Source organism: Acipenser ruthenus, chromosome 8 (assembly GCF_902713425.1).
Source record: "Acipenser ruthenus chromosome 8, fAciRut3.2 maternal haplotype, whole genome shotgun sequence".
In the NCBI taxonomy this organism is placed as follows: Eukaryota; Metazoa; Chordata; class Actinopteri; order Acipenseriformes; family Acipenseridae; genus Acipenser; species Acipenser ruthenus.
This window is the reverse complement of record NC_081196.1, coordinates 49234436-49252226: the sequence shown is the minus strand read 5'-3', so window position 1 is coordinate 49252226 and position 17791 is coordinate 49234436. Positions and strand designations below refer to the sequence as shown.

General features: G+C 36.4%; 1 long non-coding RNA gene across 1 annotated transcript; it reads right to left on the bottom strand.

Moving 5' to 3' along the window:
* Window positions 1-4885: 4885 nt before the first annotated feature.
* On the bottom strand, window positions 4886-16926 carry LOC131737872 (uncharacterized). The gene is made up of 3 exons (XR_009329450.1): window positions 16815-16926; window positions 14897-14949; window positions 4886-5113 (listed from the first exon to the last, which is right to left on the bottom strand). It is a non-coding gene; the product is annotated as an uncharacterized LOC131737872 (long non-coding RNA).
* Between the last annotated feature and the right edge of the window lie 865 nt (window positions 16927-17791).

The window sequence follows — 17791 nt, the reverse complement described above, 5'->3', positions numbered from 1 at the left end:
ATCCACATGAACGTAGAATTTAAATGTTGCTACCTTCGTTACAGTCATTTTATCTTACTGGTGGTTCAGTACTGTCTCTTTAAAAGGTTGCAAATTAGGCATAGCATGAAAAACAACCTCCCTATTGTACTGTTGCCACAGAAACAGAGGGGACAGATAGAGACAGGTATCCAAGGTTAGAGTACTGGCTAGTTTACTTGACTTATGTTTGATGGAGGGTTACACATACACATTCTTTCCTTCATTATATACAGTATATATATATATATATATATATATATATATATATATATATATATATATATATATATATATATATATATATGTGTGTGGTCTTAAATAAAATAAGCATAGAAACTAGAAGGTGATTTCATGACTTTAATAGTTACTTTTGATTCAGAAGAATACAATTGCTGACTGGCTCCCCCAGCATAGGCGGTTCTGGCAGCTGCAATGCTGACAGCGGCAATAAATACAAATATATATATATATATATATATAAAGCATATATATATAGATTCAGTTGTTCTTTTCTTTTTAAACAGCTGAAGAAGGGCTTTTGCCCGAAACATCCTGAAAATAAAATATTTTTTTGTGTACATTTTAAAAAAAAACCTTTTATTTTATATATATATATAGATGGATAGATAGATAGATAGATAGATAGATAGATAGATAGAAATGTTTTAAAAAAAATTCCCATTGAAATTGCACGTCATATATGGGTCTTTCTTGCTCATCTGCTTGTTGTTCAATATTCAATATCACTTGTTTTTCATTCTTACAATATTAAAACTCCAACCAAGCAATGCCATAAGTATATGTACATTATACCCATTATGCCTTCCACAAACACACACTTTTCTTTTTTTATTATTTATTTAGTGTGTCCAATTATTATTTTATCCCCGATTTTCTCCCAATTTGGAATGCCCAATCGTTTTTCCCCTCACTGCAGCAATTCCCCACACGGCTCAGGAGACCCAAAGGTTCAGTGGGCGTCCTCCAATCCCACGACTAAGCCAGTTTACTTTTTCACCCAGGAACTCAAGAGCAGATGCCAGGAGGACAAAAGCCAGTCTTGCAGATGTCCATTTTTTGAACTCACTGGGCGCTTAGCCAGCAGGGTTTGCTGTAGCACGATGAGGAGAAACAGTCCCTACTGGTTTTGCCTCCCTAACCCACGGGAGCGCCAGAGCAAATTGCAGTGCTCCCTTCGGGACCCATCACACAAACACACACTACACTTGTTTACAGTACAAATCTGGGGACAATTATAATCAGACTTTTATCCAGGGATGAAATATTTGTTACAACGATTTTTATGTGATGCATGCTTACTGTAGTTCCAGCTGTTGACATCAGTTTCTATTGGAATGAACCAGCAACTGAGCTTATTTATCAGTCAATAAGGAATTGCAGAAAAAATGCTAGAAATAGGAGGGTTTTCTTTTTCATCAATGGATGAAACTTGATTTACAGGTAATATTCAAACTGCTTCTTGACCTAAACCTGATAGGATAAAAATGTTTACTGTTGGTAAGTCAGAATACTTTGTGTGAAATTCTACAACCTCCTTCAGGTCTAAACATTATAAAACAGAAGAGAAAACTGGCTTGTACTGCAAACCAAGTGAATCCATAGCAAATCTCTGTAGGTTTTCACTACAGCTGACATAAATACTGTTTTATGGGCAGGTTCGGCTTACAATCACAAATAAATGCCTTCATTTCAGAAATTTTTCACCTGACCTTCCTTTCTATGACCTCCTGCAGCAATAAATGCTTTGAGAGGATACTATGAACCTTGGCCCACCAAGTGGCAATAAGGTCCTTTAAACACCTTACAGGAATCTTCTGACTCACTCTTGAGGCTAATTATATCCATTGCCTCCCATCCTTGACACCTCAACAGCTACAGTAGACTAATCCTTGGGGAATTGTTGAATTCACCACATACTAGTGCCCTTCATCTTACCCAGAACTTCTTAGCCCTTGTCCAGGGTCAGATGGGGGAATGAAGAGATCTGCAAACATAGCTGCTGGGATCCACATCCTTATAGTCATCTAACCATGCCCTGCTAGGCAAGACTCACTCTGGAAGTACTACAAAAGAAAGTTGCTCATAAAATTAGACACAAATGTCTTCTGTAGCAGTACAAACTTGGACAAATGCTGATTCCACCATTTTTTGTACTCCGTTAAAGCATGAAAATGTTGCAACGCGATTCGTTGTAATGCTCTCACCATGATTTAATATGGGCTAATATCCTTGTAAATTAGATGTTTCTCGTTGTTTAAAACTGATTAATTTTATAAAAACGTGGGGGAAAAAACAGTCCATATTTTATGTACTATTTTAAAATAAGTTTTAAGCTTGTCAACAAATTGTAGTGCTACAAAATTACAATGTAACCCATCAGAAAGTAAATGAGGGTTTATAAAATGTCCATGCAATATGAACTGAAAACAAACACATTACAAATGTAGAGAATTTAGACAACCACAATTAAATACGTTTTTGAATTACTGCATATCTAATATTTTTTTTTAAAAAGTGTTTCTTTCCAAATGGAGTGATAAAGCTTCCTTTCACTAAGCTAATATCTGGGGACTGTAAATCAAATCTGAAATCAAATCTTTGTTCAAAATTCAACATTACTGACATTATTAAACAAATGTATGCCTGAGGTGTCAATCATACTGTAAACACGAGTCATGGTTTTTGAGGGTCTTTTATTAAAATTTGATCAAATGTATGAAAAATGATAGAAATAGATCCATCCTGACCTTTAATTCACATTTTATAATTTACATTTCAGGAGGCATCTGACATATTATTAAAACAGGACACAGTTTTTCTCAGCAAAATGAATGAAATGCACAGTTAGGCTGTAAGGCATGTTTTCTGGGGAATGTGTATGTTTAATAATCACTGAAATATATTTGCCAAATGCCAAATCTTTTCCCAAGCCCCTTAATTTAGATGTCAGGTACCTTTCACAGATGTGTCATATGTTTTTGTTTGTTTGTTTGTTTGTTTGTTTGTTTGCTTAAAGAAGCACAGTTACAGAGTATATACTTTCTTTCCTCAGAAATGACATACCTACTGCAGGAGATTATTGTATAAAAAGATAATCTTCTCTGTCAAAAACACCCTTTCCAGCACCTGAGGCCAGGCTTAATATATTGTTTTACGAAGGCTTTCTGTGCAGCAGACGTTGCAGATACATTTCCCAAACTGCAGTCTGCTAGGTTGGAGGGATAAAAGTGCATTAAAAAGACTGCAGCAGGCTTTGCTGTGAGAAGGTTGCTATGGTGTAGATCTTAATGATTCAGTAATAGCATACTGCTTTTACGATGGAAAGAAAAAACCTTAAAACAAAAAACAGAAAAACAATGAGTATCAGTCATGAGGTTAAAAGTGTTTGTGGTGATAATTAACAATTAGACAAAGTAAATACGACAATGCAGTACATTTAAAGGTCAGCTGATTATCCAGAATGAGAACAGTGGTGATTTCTGGCTTCTGTCAGTTGTGTGTGCTAGTGTGTATATATTAGTTGCATTTAAACAACTTATAGAGGGTAAACAGACCTATATACATCAGTTTCTTATCTTCCAAGGGAGGGTGTCAGAACCTCATTGGAATCAACACATTTATTGTTTGTCAGACATAGAAATGCTATAGAAGTCATCTAGCTGCACCAGTCAGTGCTTTAGTTACTTTACCATCAAGGCTTTTAGATGTTGTCCAGATTTGCAATCTTGTATCGCGTTTTACCTTTCATTGTTTCAGATTTAAGTTGAAAACAGCAATTTAAAGACACAAGTGTTTATTATCTTTTTATTTTAAGAATAAAAGTACATGTTTACATTAAACTCAACTGTACAGTAAACAACCCACTGATAATAATATTGGAAAATGGACCTCAGACCACAAAGTTAAAGACATTTTATAACCTTAGATCAATCCGTAATTGCCATCCATGTTAATAGAATCTTAATATGAAAAATGTTTGTACAGAACTTTGAAATTCATAGCCACTTCCAGTATAAAAAGTGAACAAAGTCAGCGAAAACTGTTTGAATCTGCACTGCTGGCTTTATCTCGAACTATCTACAAGCTGGATTTTAACCTTGATGTCAGGACATTAAAAAGTGTGTAAAAAATAGAAATAGTAGATTATATACCTCTCATTTACAGGCTTAGTAAAAAACCCAGACTAGGACTGATGAAGCTACATTTTCAGTTTAAATATGGTATTACCTTCACAGTTTTCTGTGTGGGTGAACATAAATTATATACAAACAAAATGGCTGAGACCAATTTGAACTTATTGCTGCAGCAGTTGCACATGTGGTTAACTCCAGTTGAAGCTGAAGAGCTGGCCAATATTTACAACAGTATAATTTACAGAACCGAGAGATTTCATTTGGTTATCTTGTATTCTGGAAGCAGAGATTTAGGGAGCAAAATGCTGCTTTAACAGTTTTTTTTACTTTGAATTGAAGGAAGAATATACATAAATAAATGCAAAGCATATCACACAATCACACATTACTACATTTATTTATTTAAATACCACCAATGTCTCCAGATTATAACCTTTAAACCTAACATTATTCTGTATTTTCCCATTACTTTTGAGTCTGGTATGCCTATTCAACAGTGCTAGGATAAGATTATTGTATATTTGTACAATAAAATCAGACTTTATTCAGCTGGTAGATGTTGAAAGATGATGTCTACAAACATGAAAAACACAACTGTAAGTAGTTCACAGAATCTGAGCTGAAACACATTTCAAGTCAAATATAGACCTACAATGAACAGTGTATCAAAATGGTTGCTGTTTTTATAGACGTTGCTTGTTTTCATTATACATAAATATCTATTCCTTCAACAAACAACTCCAAAGGCTATGTTTACAATAAAAATAGAGGCAACACGCTGTCCACTAAACCAGAAGATCAGGAAGTTTATTTCTGTCTCAGCAAGATGTGGATTCTTCAGTTTTTTTTCACTGGAATTTGACACATTTTGACCCACGTTAAATCGAGCCAGACTGACACTGGCCTACTCCCTTCAGGCCTTTCACAATTTCCAAAATCTAGAAAAGTAGAATATGATGATGGTATGACATCACAATTCTAGAAAAAGAACATTCCACTCTAGTTGCCAAAAGTTGTTTTAAACATAGTCACTGTTAGCATTCATTTAAACGACAAAAAGATAATACATTTAGTAAACCTTACATTGTATGCATCACTGATGCCTTGTAAAAACCCTGAAAAATCTTAGCAAATAATTACTTCTGATATGTACTACTTTTAGAAATGCACTTTTTCCTTTTATTTTTTGTTGCACTTGTTAAGATGAACAGTATGACACTCCTGCTGTAGAATTGCTGTGAAGGTCAGGAGCTGCAGAGAACGTTACAATGCAGCACTGCTCTTCACTCAACCCCTGCGCCTCTGAACTGAAATAGATTTTCCACACTACTTGACCTTATAGCCTCTCTGGTCTGCAACGACTGAATCCGTTACCAGTTGCAGCTGCAGTTTTATGACATCTCTTCTTTTCAGTAGAATCTGGAACACTTACAGAACACTTAACTGAAGCCACAAATTACAGCATCACTGAAATTACTGCAGGCTAGGACTGCTTATACATTTTCCTGTGATTCAGTTAGGGTTTGGATGTTTCCTGCTCCAGGCCCAAAATGTAGCTGACTAAGAACATTTTAAAATTATAAACCTTGATTCAAGTGGAATGCCCTCATACTCTCACTTTCAATGCAAGATATCATCGATCATAAACATCCCAACTACATTATTAATTATTAAAAAAATGGAGTTGTCAAGCCATGCGTCCTATGATGGTCTACTCTATATTAAAGCTTGTATTCACGTCCAGCCTTGTTTGGCTGTTCGTTTGTCTCTTTAATGGAGTCTTGGCACAATAAACAACAGGGTGAAAGGTTTCTTGTGATAGAATAATAATAATAATAATAATAATAATAATAATAATAATAATAATAATAATAATAAAACATCAAACAAGGTTGATTAAAAATAAAACACAAATACAAGGTAGTAAGACAAAAGGTATCAAGGAATGATAAGGAAAATGAATGATTTATATGCATATAGATGTTGTTCAATGTTTATTGTAATGACACATTTGTTTGATTGTGAATAACAACATCACTTTATTATATGATCTAAGTGTGGCACTAAACAGTACTGAGCCCTCACCATGCAGCCTGCTCGGAAAGAGTGGTGATCTAGGACTTTTCTTTAGTTGTTTTGCTGTGTCCTGCAATAAAAGTGCCCCTCAGGGTGAGACGACTTTTGGAAATACATTCAGAATCAAGTTTCCCTTTCTCTGAAATGATCTCGTCACTGTTCCCAGTTTCCTAACACTGTTTGTTCACTGATAACATTTTACAAGTAACATATATAGAGCTGAATTTCTATTATTATAATTAGCTTATAGGGTACTTTTCGAACCCCACTGCACATCTAAATAGAAGCCAGGCACTGCAATAACATAGAATTGTTTCCGAAAACATGTGAAATGGTAACAACAAAAAGGAAAGAGTTAACCGACACAACATAGGAGCTCTTACTTTATTGTTGGTCCCATTTGGACTGAGCAGTACAGAAACAAATTCACATAAATTACAGATGACAGCAAGTAATTTACCACATTGTGTAAACTGGAAGCAGCCTTACCTCAGGCTGTATGATCAGTCAAGTTCAGTACATTGTCTAAACAAACAATATGGTCTGCACCCCTTATCAACAGCCACAGTAACACAATTAAGACAAAGAACGAGGTACCGGTTTTTAGATTTCTCTGGAAAATAACTCAAATTATGCACATAGAATTAATCCATGCTGCCTATTTATGAAAGATGTTGGCTTCCTTTCAATGGCACGGCGTTCAGTGATACGGTAAAACAAAAATCCTTTAGTCATTAAGTTTTAAATGAATGAATTCTGAAGATAAGGACACTTCTTAAAGGGTTTGTTTTATTATATAATTTGTATGTTCTCAAACTTCTATTGTATAACAACTTTCCTTTTTTTTAAATTACATACAGTGAAAGAACCCTGGGCAAAAACTGAATCGATCGACTTGCTTTTTATGTTCCCTGGCCCCTCTGTGGTGGAACCAGCTACCAGAGAACTTCAGGACTGCTCCGTATCTCACTGCCTTCCACCACCTCCTCATGACCCACCTGTTTAAACTGCATGTGTAGGCCCAGATATTCATAAGGTTTGCACACCACGCAGAGGGTTATGTGTGAATGTGCAAAATGTACCATATTCAAAACTTTTTTTTTGCATGCCGCAATCCGTTTTGCGCTGTACACAAATATAATGTATGCATAGCACAATTTGGCAGGAGTGGATGACAAATTTGCGAGATCCTGCCATGTTTGAAACTATGCGCCAAGCACAAAACCAGTTTTGCGAGGCACAAAATAATGCTTTTAAAAAGCAAGCCTTAACTCCGCGCACATCACTCCAGCACTCACCCAATCACTGAAGTGAAATGTAGGTGCTTTCCGAGGTACTACAGCAATGCAAAACACCCAGCGATCGTACAAGGTTCCGTCCACATCTACAGTGCCATGAAAAAGTATTTGCCCCCTGTCCGATTTTCTGCATTTTTGCATATTTTTGACACTGAATGTTATCAGATCTTCAACCAAAACCTAATATTAGATAAAAGGGACCCTGAGTGAACAAATAACACAAAAGTTTTATACATTTCATTTATTTATTAAAGAAAGTTATGCAACACCCAATGCCCCCGTGTGAAAAAGTAATCGCCCCCTCAGACTCAATAACTGGTTACGCCACCTTTAGCAGCAATAACTGCAACCAAACGCTTCCTGTAGTTATTGATTAGTCTCTCACAGCGCCGTGGAGGGATTTTGGCCCACTCCTCCATGCAGAACTGCTTCAACTCAGTGACATTTGTGGGTTTTCGAGCATGAACTGCTCATTTCAGGTCCTGCCACAACATCTCAATGGGGTTTAGGTTTGGACTTTGACTAGGCCATTCCAAAACTTTAAATTTCTTGTTCTTCAACCATTCTGATGTAGACTTGCTTGTGTGTTTCTGATCATTGTCTTGCTGCATGACCCAGCTGCGCTTCAGCTTCAGTTCACGGACGGATGGCCTGACATTCTCCTGTAGAATTCTCTGATACAGAGCAGAATTCATGGTTGCTTCAGTGATGGCAAGGCATCCAGGTCCTGATGCAGCAAAGCATCCTCAAACCATGACACTACCACCACCATGCTTGACCATTGGTATGAGGTTCTTACTGTGTTTGGTTTTCGCCAGACATAACGGGGCCCATGTCGGCCAAAAAGTTCCACTTTTAACTCATCTGTCCATAGAACATTGTTCCAGAACTCTTGAGGATCATCCAGGTGCTTTTTGGCAAACTTGAGACGAGCATTCATGTTCTTCTTAGTGAGCAATGGTTTCCGCCTTGCTACTCTGCCATGAATCCCATTTTTGCCCAGTGTCTTTCTGATGGTGGAGTCATTGTTGTTCTAGGGTTCTTTGTGACTTCCTGGACGATTTTATGCCTTGCTCTTGGAGAGATTTTGGCAGGACGGCCACTCCTGGGAAGATTCACTACTGTCCCAAACTTTCTCCATTTGGACAATATGGCTCTGACTGTGGTTCGGTTGAGCCCCAGAGCCTTAGAAATGGGTTTGTAACCCTTTCCAGACTGATAGGCATCAACAACTTTTTTCCGGAGGTCTTCAGGAATTTCTTTTGTTCGTGGCATGATATGCCTCTAGAACAGGGGTGGGCAATCCTGGTCCTGGAGGGCCGGTGTCCCTCCTGGCTTTTGTTACTACTGTGCCCTAAATTACTTAATTGAACCAATTATTGCCGATTATTGGTCTAATTAAGTCATTTAAGGCACAGTTGGAACAAAAGCCAGGAGGGACACCGGCCCTCCAGGACCAGGATTGCCCACCCCTGCTCTAGAACCTGTGTGCTGACAACTTCACTCTGATGGTAAGGGCCAAAGTTAGTCAGATTTATATTGGGCAGGGCTGGCCCAAATCAGCTGACCCTAATTATCCATTTAATTGGGTTGAGTTAACTAGGGAGGCAATAACTTTTTCACACTTGAAGATTGCATGTTTGATTACCTTGCACACCAAACAAATGAAAGAAGCACCAAACTTTGGTGTCATTTTTCCTCTCAGACTCCCTCTATATACTACTACAACCCACAAAAAAATCTGACCAAATACAATGTGAAAAATGTGCAAAAATGCAGAAAATCAGACAGGGGGCAAATACTTTTTCACGGCACTGTATATAATGATTATATTCAAAAGAACGATTGTGATAGCAGCATCACTAGTTTTAATACATGTTTAAAAAATAAACAGGGAAGCTGCAATCATGATCGTTCTTTTGGACCGAAAGAAAACTAATCACTTTCCCAAGCACACTTTCTTGGTGCTGAAAGAATAACTCCCAAAACAGAATCAAGAGTACATCGCGGTATCATAGTTGGAATGTAACATAGACCGAGCGACAGATACTAAACAACTACCTGTATAATGCAGGAAAGCTTTACTTTAATAGACACATACAGTAGTATATCAACCCTAGATTTTACAGTCCACATTTCTATAAATATGTATATGTATAGTGTAAGGAGCACGGATCAGAGCTACTCAGAACACCGGCTGACAGGCGAGTTTCTGTAAAATAAAGAGTGGAGTTTGATGCTACAGATATATTTTTGTCCTTCTCCTTCATGTTAACACTTATCCAGTTAACAAGTCACTACAATATATTTGTATTTAAGTTATATGGTGAATAGCCTACACTATCATGTGGTCCATTGTTTCATTTCTCCATTTAGCAGCTTATTTATATATTTGTGGGGGTGTTAGTGCTACCAATGTGTGTTGAGCTTTGATTCTGCATTCCATGTGCAGGTTACATTTGAGTGTAGACTCGTCTGAGGAATATTGGTATGTACTGTACACCTATGATAGCTGCTTGGCAGGGTATTGTTAACAGTCCATTGTCATAGAGTATTCCAGGTGGTTTTGCAAGGCACAAACACATCTGCGAATTGGCAAAAAAATGCTATTTTCTAACTTTGCGCAACTGTTTTGTGCCGTGTTGGAAAATATGAATTTTTTGTGCAAAAGCACTAATTTTTGTGAGGCACAAATTTTGTGAGGGGATTGCACATCGCTTCGAATATCTGGGCCATAGTATTGATCTACCCCTCCTACTATGTACCGGACTTGCCTAACCTAAGCACCATGTTACTGGATACTGTCCTTGCACTATTGCACTACTATTATGTCATTGTAGATACAAACTGTCATAATTCTAAACTGTTACTTCTTATATGTTCATATTGTATTTTAGTTTTATTTGCCCTTACTGTACACTATACTGTATTTAATATTAATTTTGCATTGTAACCCTGTACTGCCCTGTAACACCTGTAAGTTGCCTTGGATAAAGGCGTTTGCCAAATTAATAATAATAATAATAATAATAATAATAATAATAATAATAATAATAATAATAATAATAAAATAGACTGCACAGCAGACAGGCGACTCCCTAAGCTCATTCTGTCAGTGCACCCCTGTTCTGATAAGTCTGTTACCGTACTGTAAATATCTATTATATATCTATACTTATAGCCTGTTTAAAATTAAACATTCACAGCATTTGATGGTTTTGAGATCAAATGGGAAACCTGTGTGTGAGACTTGTCTGAGCCGTTGGACAAAGCGCTTAACTTTAGGAATTAATACAATGTGGAGACCAGGATTCAACCACTGTAAAATATTTGACTGAATTAAATACTGTATACCAGTCGTGTAGGCTGCTGTGGGATCCAATATATATAATCCAAGTGATGCTGCATCAATTTCCCAGTGGCCAATTAGAGCCTGCTCTCTAATAGATGCCCCTAAGATATGTTTGATGTAATAACATAGTATGGTTTCTGCATGTCAGTCGAGGGCTGAATTCAAGTAGTTTAAACAGAATCCAAATTCCAGAACCGCACTGGAGGTACTTGATTGATATTGATTTCTGGCTGGCCAACTATCTGGAATTGTAAGGAGAGGAGGAAGGTAAGGAGAGGCATTGTATAATTTGCACATTTGTGATATAAACTGTTCAGTCCATGGAATACTTTATTAACTAAACTATTTGCGATATTTACAAAAGGAATATGTTGTATAAATCATGTACGAATGTGCTGATATTAAGCATCCAGCAGGTGAAATTGGTCTGTCTGGGTGGAGACAAGATAGATGGTTTGGTTAAGGACCAGGGCCCAGATATTCGAAGAGATGCACCTCGCAAAATTTCTGCCTCGCAACAATTAGTGCTTTTGCACAAAAATTTATATTGTAGCGATCTCAAAAAGGATGCAAGGCAAGGTTTCAAGGCTAAACTTTTACTTTGTTTTAGCTTCAATTATTGCTTAACAAAGCTGCTGTCAGCCACAGCTCACGCTTCTACTAGTCCGCTCTTTCTTCTCTTTAGCTCTTTTTCTCTCTAGCTCTTTCTCTTTAGCTCCTTTTATTCATTCTGTTCTTCTTTCAGTCCAACAAGTGAGTGCCGGGGTGCCTGCGTCCACTTCTGACGCCAATGTAGCAACCTCGGTTAACGCAGGCAGGCGCATCACACAGGGCGAGGCAATCCACACACAGGCAGCTGGTGGGCGCGAACCCGGGACTTCTCGCTCTAAAGTATAGCGCCGATGTACAAAAGAGCCGGCTCCTTTGCAAGGAGTGTATATCGGGCTTATGTCTTTGTGTGTGATTACGTCACCAACCAGTCCTGCTGCTGCCTTCCCCCCTGCACGCTACAATATTTTCCAACACGGTACAAAACAGTTGCGCGAAGTTGGAAAATAGCAGTTTTTTGCTCAATTCGCAAATGTGTTTGTGCCTGGCAAACCACCTGCAAGTTCAATACCAATATAGCAGAAATGCACAAGAGCTACGCGTGAATGCGTAGAATTGGAATACTACCCAACAATGTAACATAATGGAAACATTCTGCGCATTGCAAGCCTGTCACGCTTATCGCAAAACTTAGCCATTTTCATTCAAATTTTGCCTTTGGAGCAATTCAAATATTTTTGCACTTAAGCATATGAAATCTGCGCACATGCACACATTTTAGTCTAATGTTTATCAATATCACAGGCATTAGCATGGCAGTGTCTTTGATATTGAAATCTATATGAATGCAAGGTAAGGAGGTGCAAACTGTTGCTTGATCGATCTAGGGTTGATATACTGCTCTATGTGTCTATTATTAAAGTAAAGCTTTCCTGCTTTATACAGGTAGTTGTTTAGTATCTGCTGGCTGGGTCTATGTTACACACCGACAGTATGTACAATGCTACCGTGCTGTACTCTTGATTCTGTTTTGGGAGTTATTCTTTCAGCACCAAGAAAGCATGTTTGGGAAAGTGATTAGTTTTCTTTTGGTCCTAAAGAACGATCATGATTGCAGCTTCCCTGTTTATTTTTTAAACATGTATTAACACCAGTGATGCTGCTATAACAATCGTTCTTTTGAATATAATCATTAGATAGATGTGGATGGAGCCTTGTATGATCTCTGGGTGTTATCTATTGTTGTAGTACCTCGGAAAGTGTCAGCATTTCACTTCAGTGATTGGGTGAGTGCTTGCTTTTTAAAAGCGTTATTTTGTGCCTCGCAAAACTGGTTTTGTGCTTGTCGGCCACTCCCGCCAAATTGCGCTATGCATACATTATATTTGTGCAGAGCGCAAAACGGATTGTGGCACGCAATATGGTACATTTTGCACATTCATGCATAACGGCCATTTGCGAAGCGCATAACCCTCTGCTCGAGTCCAGCTCTCAAAAACTCTTTCAGTGGACTACAAACAGAGGAAAAAATATATATTTAAAAATGTGTAATATAACAGTGACAATGGCATTGCTGTGACATGTTCCTCTAAACTCCTTCGTTCAAATAATGCCCTCGATCACTGGTCTTGTGATTTATTGACTTGGGAGTAACATTATTACCTTGAAACATGCTGTACAGCAATGGCATTATCTCTTAATTAAAACCTTAGACTGAAATATGCATCCCAATTGGCTAATTACTAATAGTTTATGCTGTTTAAAAAAAAAAAAAAAAAAAAAACAGTCGAGCAAGCAGCAGTGCACTCTGACTCCACAATAAACAAAATGGCAGACTAGCCACAGCATCACTGATTCCTCTGTTTAAAGGTTTTTTTAATAATAGATTAAAAAATAAGAGTTTAATAAAACAGATATTGATTGCAGTTTTCACTGTACAGTTCAAAAACATTTACCCTTGAGCTGAAAAGTGACCTCCAGTAAACAATATTGCGAAACTGTTTTTCACTATACAGTGTGAGACTCAAATGCACTTACCATTTGTATAATCTATTAAAGCGTTTACCACAATAAAATGCTATTTTGCAGTTACAGTAACATTCTCTTCCCATGTACATAAAATGACTCTGCTTTACCATTTGTAAACCTTATTTCCACCAGGATTATAAAGATATTATAGTGTACAAAAAGTTAATACATGATATACTTACTAGAGAAGCACACTAAAAGATTAGCTGTTTTGTTGACAGCACCTTAAAATAATTATTTATAAAATGTATCATTACAGCTGAAATCTCGAGACAATTATATATTGGCAGCAAGAGTTAAAGGCCTATAATTGTTGGTGGTATCAAACTAATTATCATAACAATGACCAAATGTGACTTCCATTTAGTCAGAAAAAAATACAGGGTGACAAGGGCAGATTAAAAATGCACATTAATGGTTAAGATAAAAAGTGCAGCCAATTTCTGAATCTTGAAATCAAACTGATTTGTGCCTATGGTATTATCCATCTTGCACTTACTGTACAATCCTTTTGAACCACACATTTGTATGTAAAATGTGCCAGCTAGAGATTAAATGTAAAAAAAAAGAAAAAAAAAAAAAAAGTGTTAAGAATGAACAGCTAATAGTATTCTTGTGGTCTTTAACAAGAAACTCCTGACAGCTCCATTATTATTTGAAGGAAGGAGTTATTGCAAATGAACAAAGCAACATTATCACTATTACTATGCTACAGCTTACCTATTATTTGTAATAAATACATTTATTTCCCTCGTCTTTGTTCAAATAATTCTGTGTCTGTGCCTTACTGGATTGAACCCATTTTCACTGCAGTGGGTAATGTGCCTGTTTTGGTAATTTTTTGGAAACTATGGGAATAATTAAGTTCTTTTGAAAAAAAAATACTCACTAGTCAGGAAATAATCAATTATGTTGACCCATATTTCCATAAACACCCATTTATTATTATTATTATTATTATTATTTATTTCTTAGCAGACGCCCTTATCCAGGGCGACTTACAATCGTAAACAAATACATTTCAAGTGTTACAATACAAGTAATACAATAAGAGCAAGAACTACAATAGCTTTTGTTCAAGCAAAGTACAAGTGTGACAAACCACAATTCAATATTACAGCAGATAATAGTGATAGTTACATCAGGATATGATTAAATACAAAATACTACAGGTTAAACACTTGGCAGATTACAGTATTCTGAAGTACAGGATTAAATACAGTAAAATAGGGGGCAGATAAGCCTGTCATTTGGTATGACAGGCTTGCTCTGGTGTTATAGAGATTAAAGTAGAATCTCTGTAAAATGGTCAAACATCATACTGGAGCATACAAGATAATGGTATCAGCTCAGATTCCCAACTGTGTAAAAGTTCAAATTTAATTTTATTTATATATTCAACTGGAAACAACCATTACCTTTGCAGTCATGACCCATCTCTTTCCATATTCATTTCCATCTTTGTCCTCATCTGAAATGTTCACAAATTCACATTTATCCTGACTTAATGAATACTATATTAAATCGGGTTTACTCAAATTAAACTGACGTTCACATAAAAGCTTTCAGACAATAACTGTAAAAAAAATAAATTTCTTATGTGAATACAAAATAAGACATTTGGAAAAAATGTCTTTGTCAATATGGGCAACTGAGTGAATTTAATTAATTAACATTTTGAATAATAAAAAAGGCAATTGAAAAATAAGTATTTAATTTCTGAGGGACTTGAAATGTTGTCTGAAAGGGTCCCTAATTAAACTAATTAAATGCATTAATTGAAAAGTTTGAAATGCACTTTAGAAAGAAAACGTAATCTCCCATTTTATTTATGTATCTCAAAACAGAAAAGCACACTTGTTTCTATTAACTTCTGTACAAAGAAGAATATATATATATTATTTGTATTGTTTTGCCTCTTAACGTATTGAACAAATACACAAGTATATATTCCCCTAGAAATGCCCTGGGTTAATGTTGCCATTATAAAAGAACTAGTATCATAATTTAACATTTCTGATGTTGTACTTTTTTTTTTCATTATAAAAAATGTAATTTTTCTTTTGTTTTCCACCCCTTGCATGGATACCTGAACTATCACATTGTACCTCTTTATAAAACAAAAGAAGTACCTCTGGAAATCAGCCAAATTTATTTTCTGAGAAGATTGACAATGGTGCAGAGTCTCATATCCACAGTAAGTATGTAATTTCGCAAATGCAAATTGAAACACAGCATTTTATTAGAGTTTTGTTTTTTTGCACTGGGATGAAAATATGGCCCATTTGGGAGGTGAGGGCACATTTCAGTAGATGCAGCTACACATTATAATCCTTTTGAGTCTGTTTCCAAAGGTTCCCAGGACAAACTGCTCTCAACTGTGTTTTTTTTGTTTGTTTTTTTGATGTAGTGTAATCCCAATTGAGTTCATACCACAAAATGCATTTATCTTTTAGTTGGATTCAATGTTAATAGTTCTTGATTTAATCAGGACAAATATCAGAGGAAAAGTATCTATAAATGTAATTATGTCTGTCCTCTAACAAGGGTTAAGGTGCTTTAAGCTATTAACAGGCAAGTAAATGGCTAAAATACATCAAGGACTGGAAATAATTCAGAGATAAATAGTTAAGCACTGGGTTCAAATTCCATTGACATTTTCATTTCCGGTTGGGTCTGCCAAGTTGGGTATTTGTAAGACAACCCTGCTACAGTAAATGTGTTGTAGTTAACGAAGGAATGGATTTGCTTAATACATCTTTTGAACCATCTCTTCCCCATGTCTACCTGATCTTATTTAAGCAGGTGTGAATAGCACTGTATAGTACTGTAGCATTGTAAACCCACATACTTGTTAATGGATTGTCATTTTTTTTAATTTATTTTTTTTATAAAACATTCATGTTAAAAATAAACTACTTAAACTTGTCAAACAAGACAAGTCTTCATACAACAGATTTCTGAAAGCCTGTAAGATGGCACTATTCTACACAGCTGACCGTTGAGGTTACATTAATACTTTTTAAAACAACTCTGGTAGCAATACATTCTGACATCTGATGTGGGGTTGATTTAATGAATAACAAATGCCTGAAGATAAAGACAGTGCATGCAGCTCTATAGACGATGCTGTCATGGTTACATAAAAGTTGACAGTTTTAAATTTTTATTCATGTAGTGACTAATTTTTTGAGGAGGTACATTACACTCTGGTCACAGTTAAATGTTGATTGTGGAATTTTTATTTTGTATTTTTACTGAAACACATCTACATAGCTTCTTTTCAAAACCAGCCTCTCTTTCACTCTGCACCTGGAATACAACTGCAACACCTACCCTTTGACCTGACATTGTCCATGGTCAGTCTCACCATGCCTTGTTCTCCTGGTGGAGCTAACAGTGCCATGGGAGGATTCCGTGGATGAGGCATACAAGAGGAAGAAACTCTGATATGCTGCGTTAGCCGCTGAGGGGGAACAGCGGGGGTGGACAGTCCAGGTTTATCCACTAGAGGTGGGTTGTCTGGGATTCGTCACACACTCCCTGACCCGGCTTCTCAGAGATACTGGATTCAGTGGAGTTCCATTGTCTAGTCCGAGGAGGCAGAGGAGTACCAACTGGCTCTGGTAGCAGAGGAAAGAGGCTGGAAACTCAAAAGACAGGTGATGGAGGAATTTAACATCAATGAAAAGGAATGGGTGGCTATCAGTATACTGTAAAAAGCATATTGAAATAAATAAACAACAAAAAGGTCACCATTAGTGGGTACATTGTTCTTCTAGATGTTGGACTGTTAAATTTCTTCTATAAAAAAAAAAAAAAAAATCACATTAAGCACATTACCCACAGAAATGGAAGCCAATGCATTTGACAGCTATTTACAGACCATTTTCTTGAGAAAAACAAAGTTAGTAATACTTGTAATACATTACAGGCGAATATTGATTGCTCCCAATGTATCCACTTTAAAGCCTGGGATTTTGAATTCATTACTTCTATAAAAGTCTTAATTGCTTTTATAACTTCATCCAAAGTAATGTGGGACTCAAGTACTTGTTCCTCATTAAAATGTAACATAGGTAATTTCAAAATGTTGTATAGAAAGTAGTAGTTTAAAGATTTTTTTTAAATTATGGAATCCCTAATGGGTATGTACTGTACCCTGCATCCTGTCACTGTCAAGAGAAAAACATACCTATTGTTACTGTAGTTCAATTATGTGCACAGGCTATAGAGGCTGGTATTCAATGTTTCTAATAAAGTGGGGGGAAAAGTCTACAGAATAGAAAACAGGCTAACAATATCATAGATGA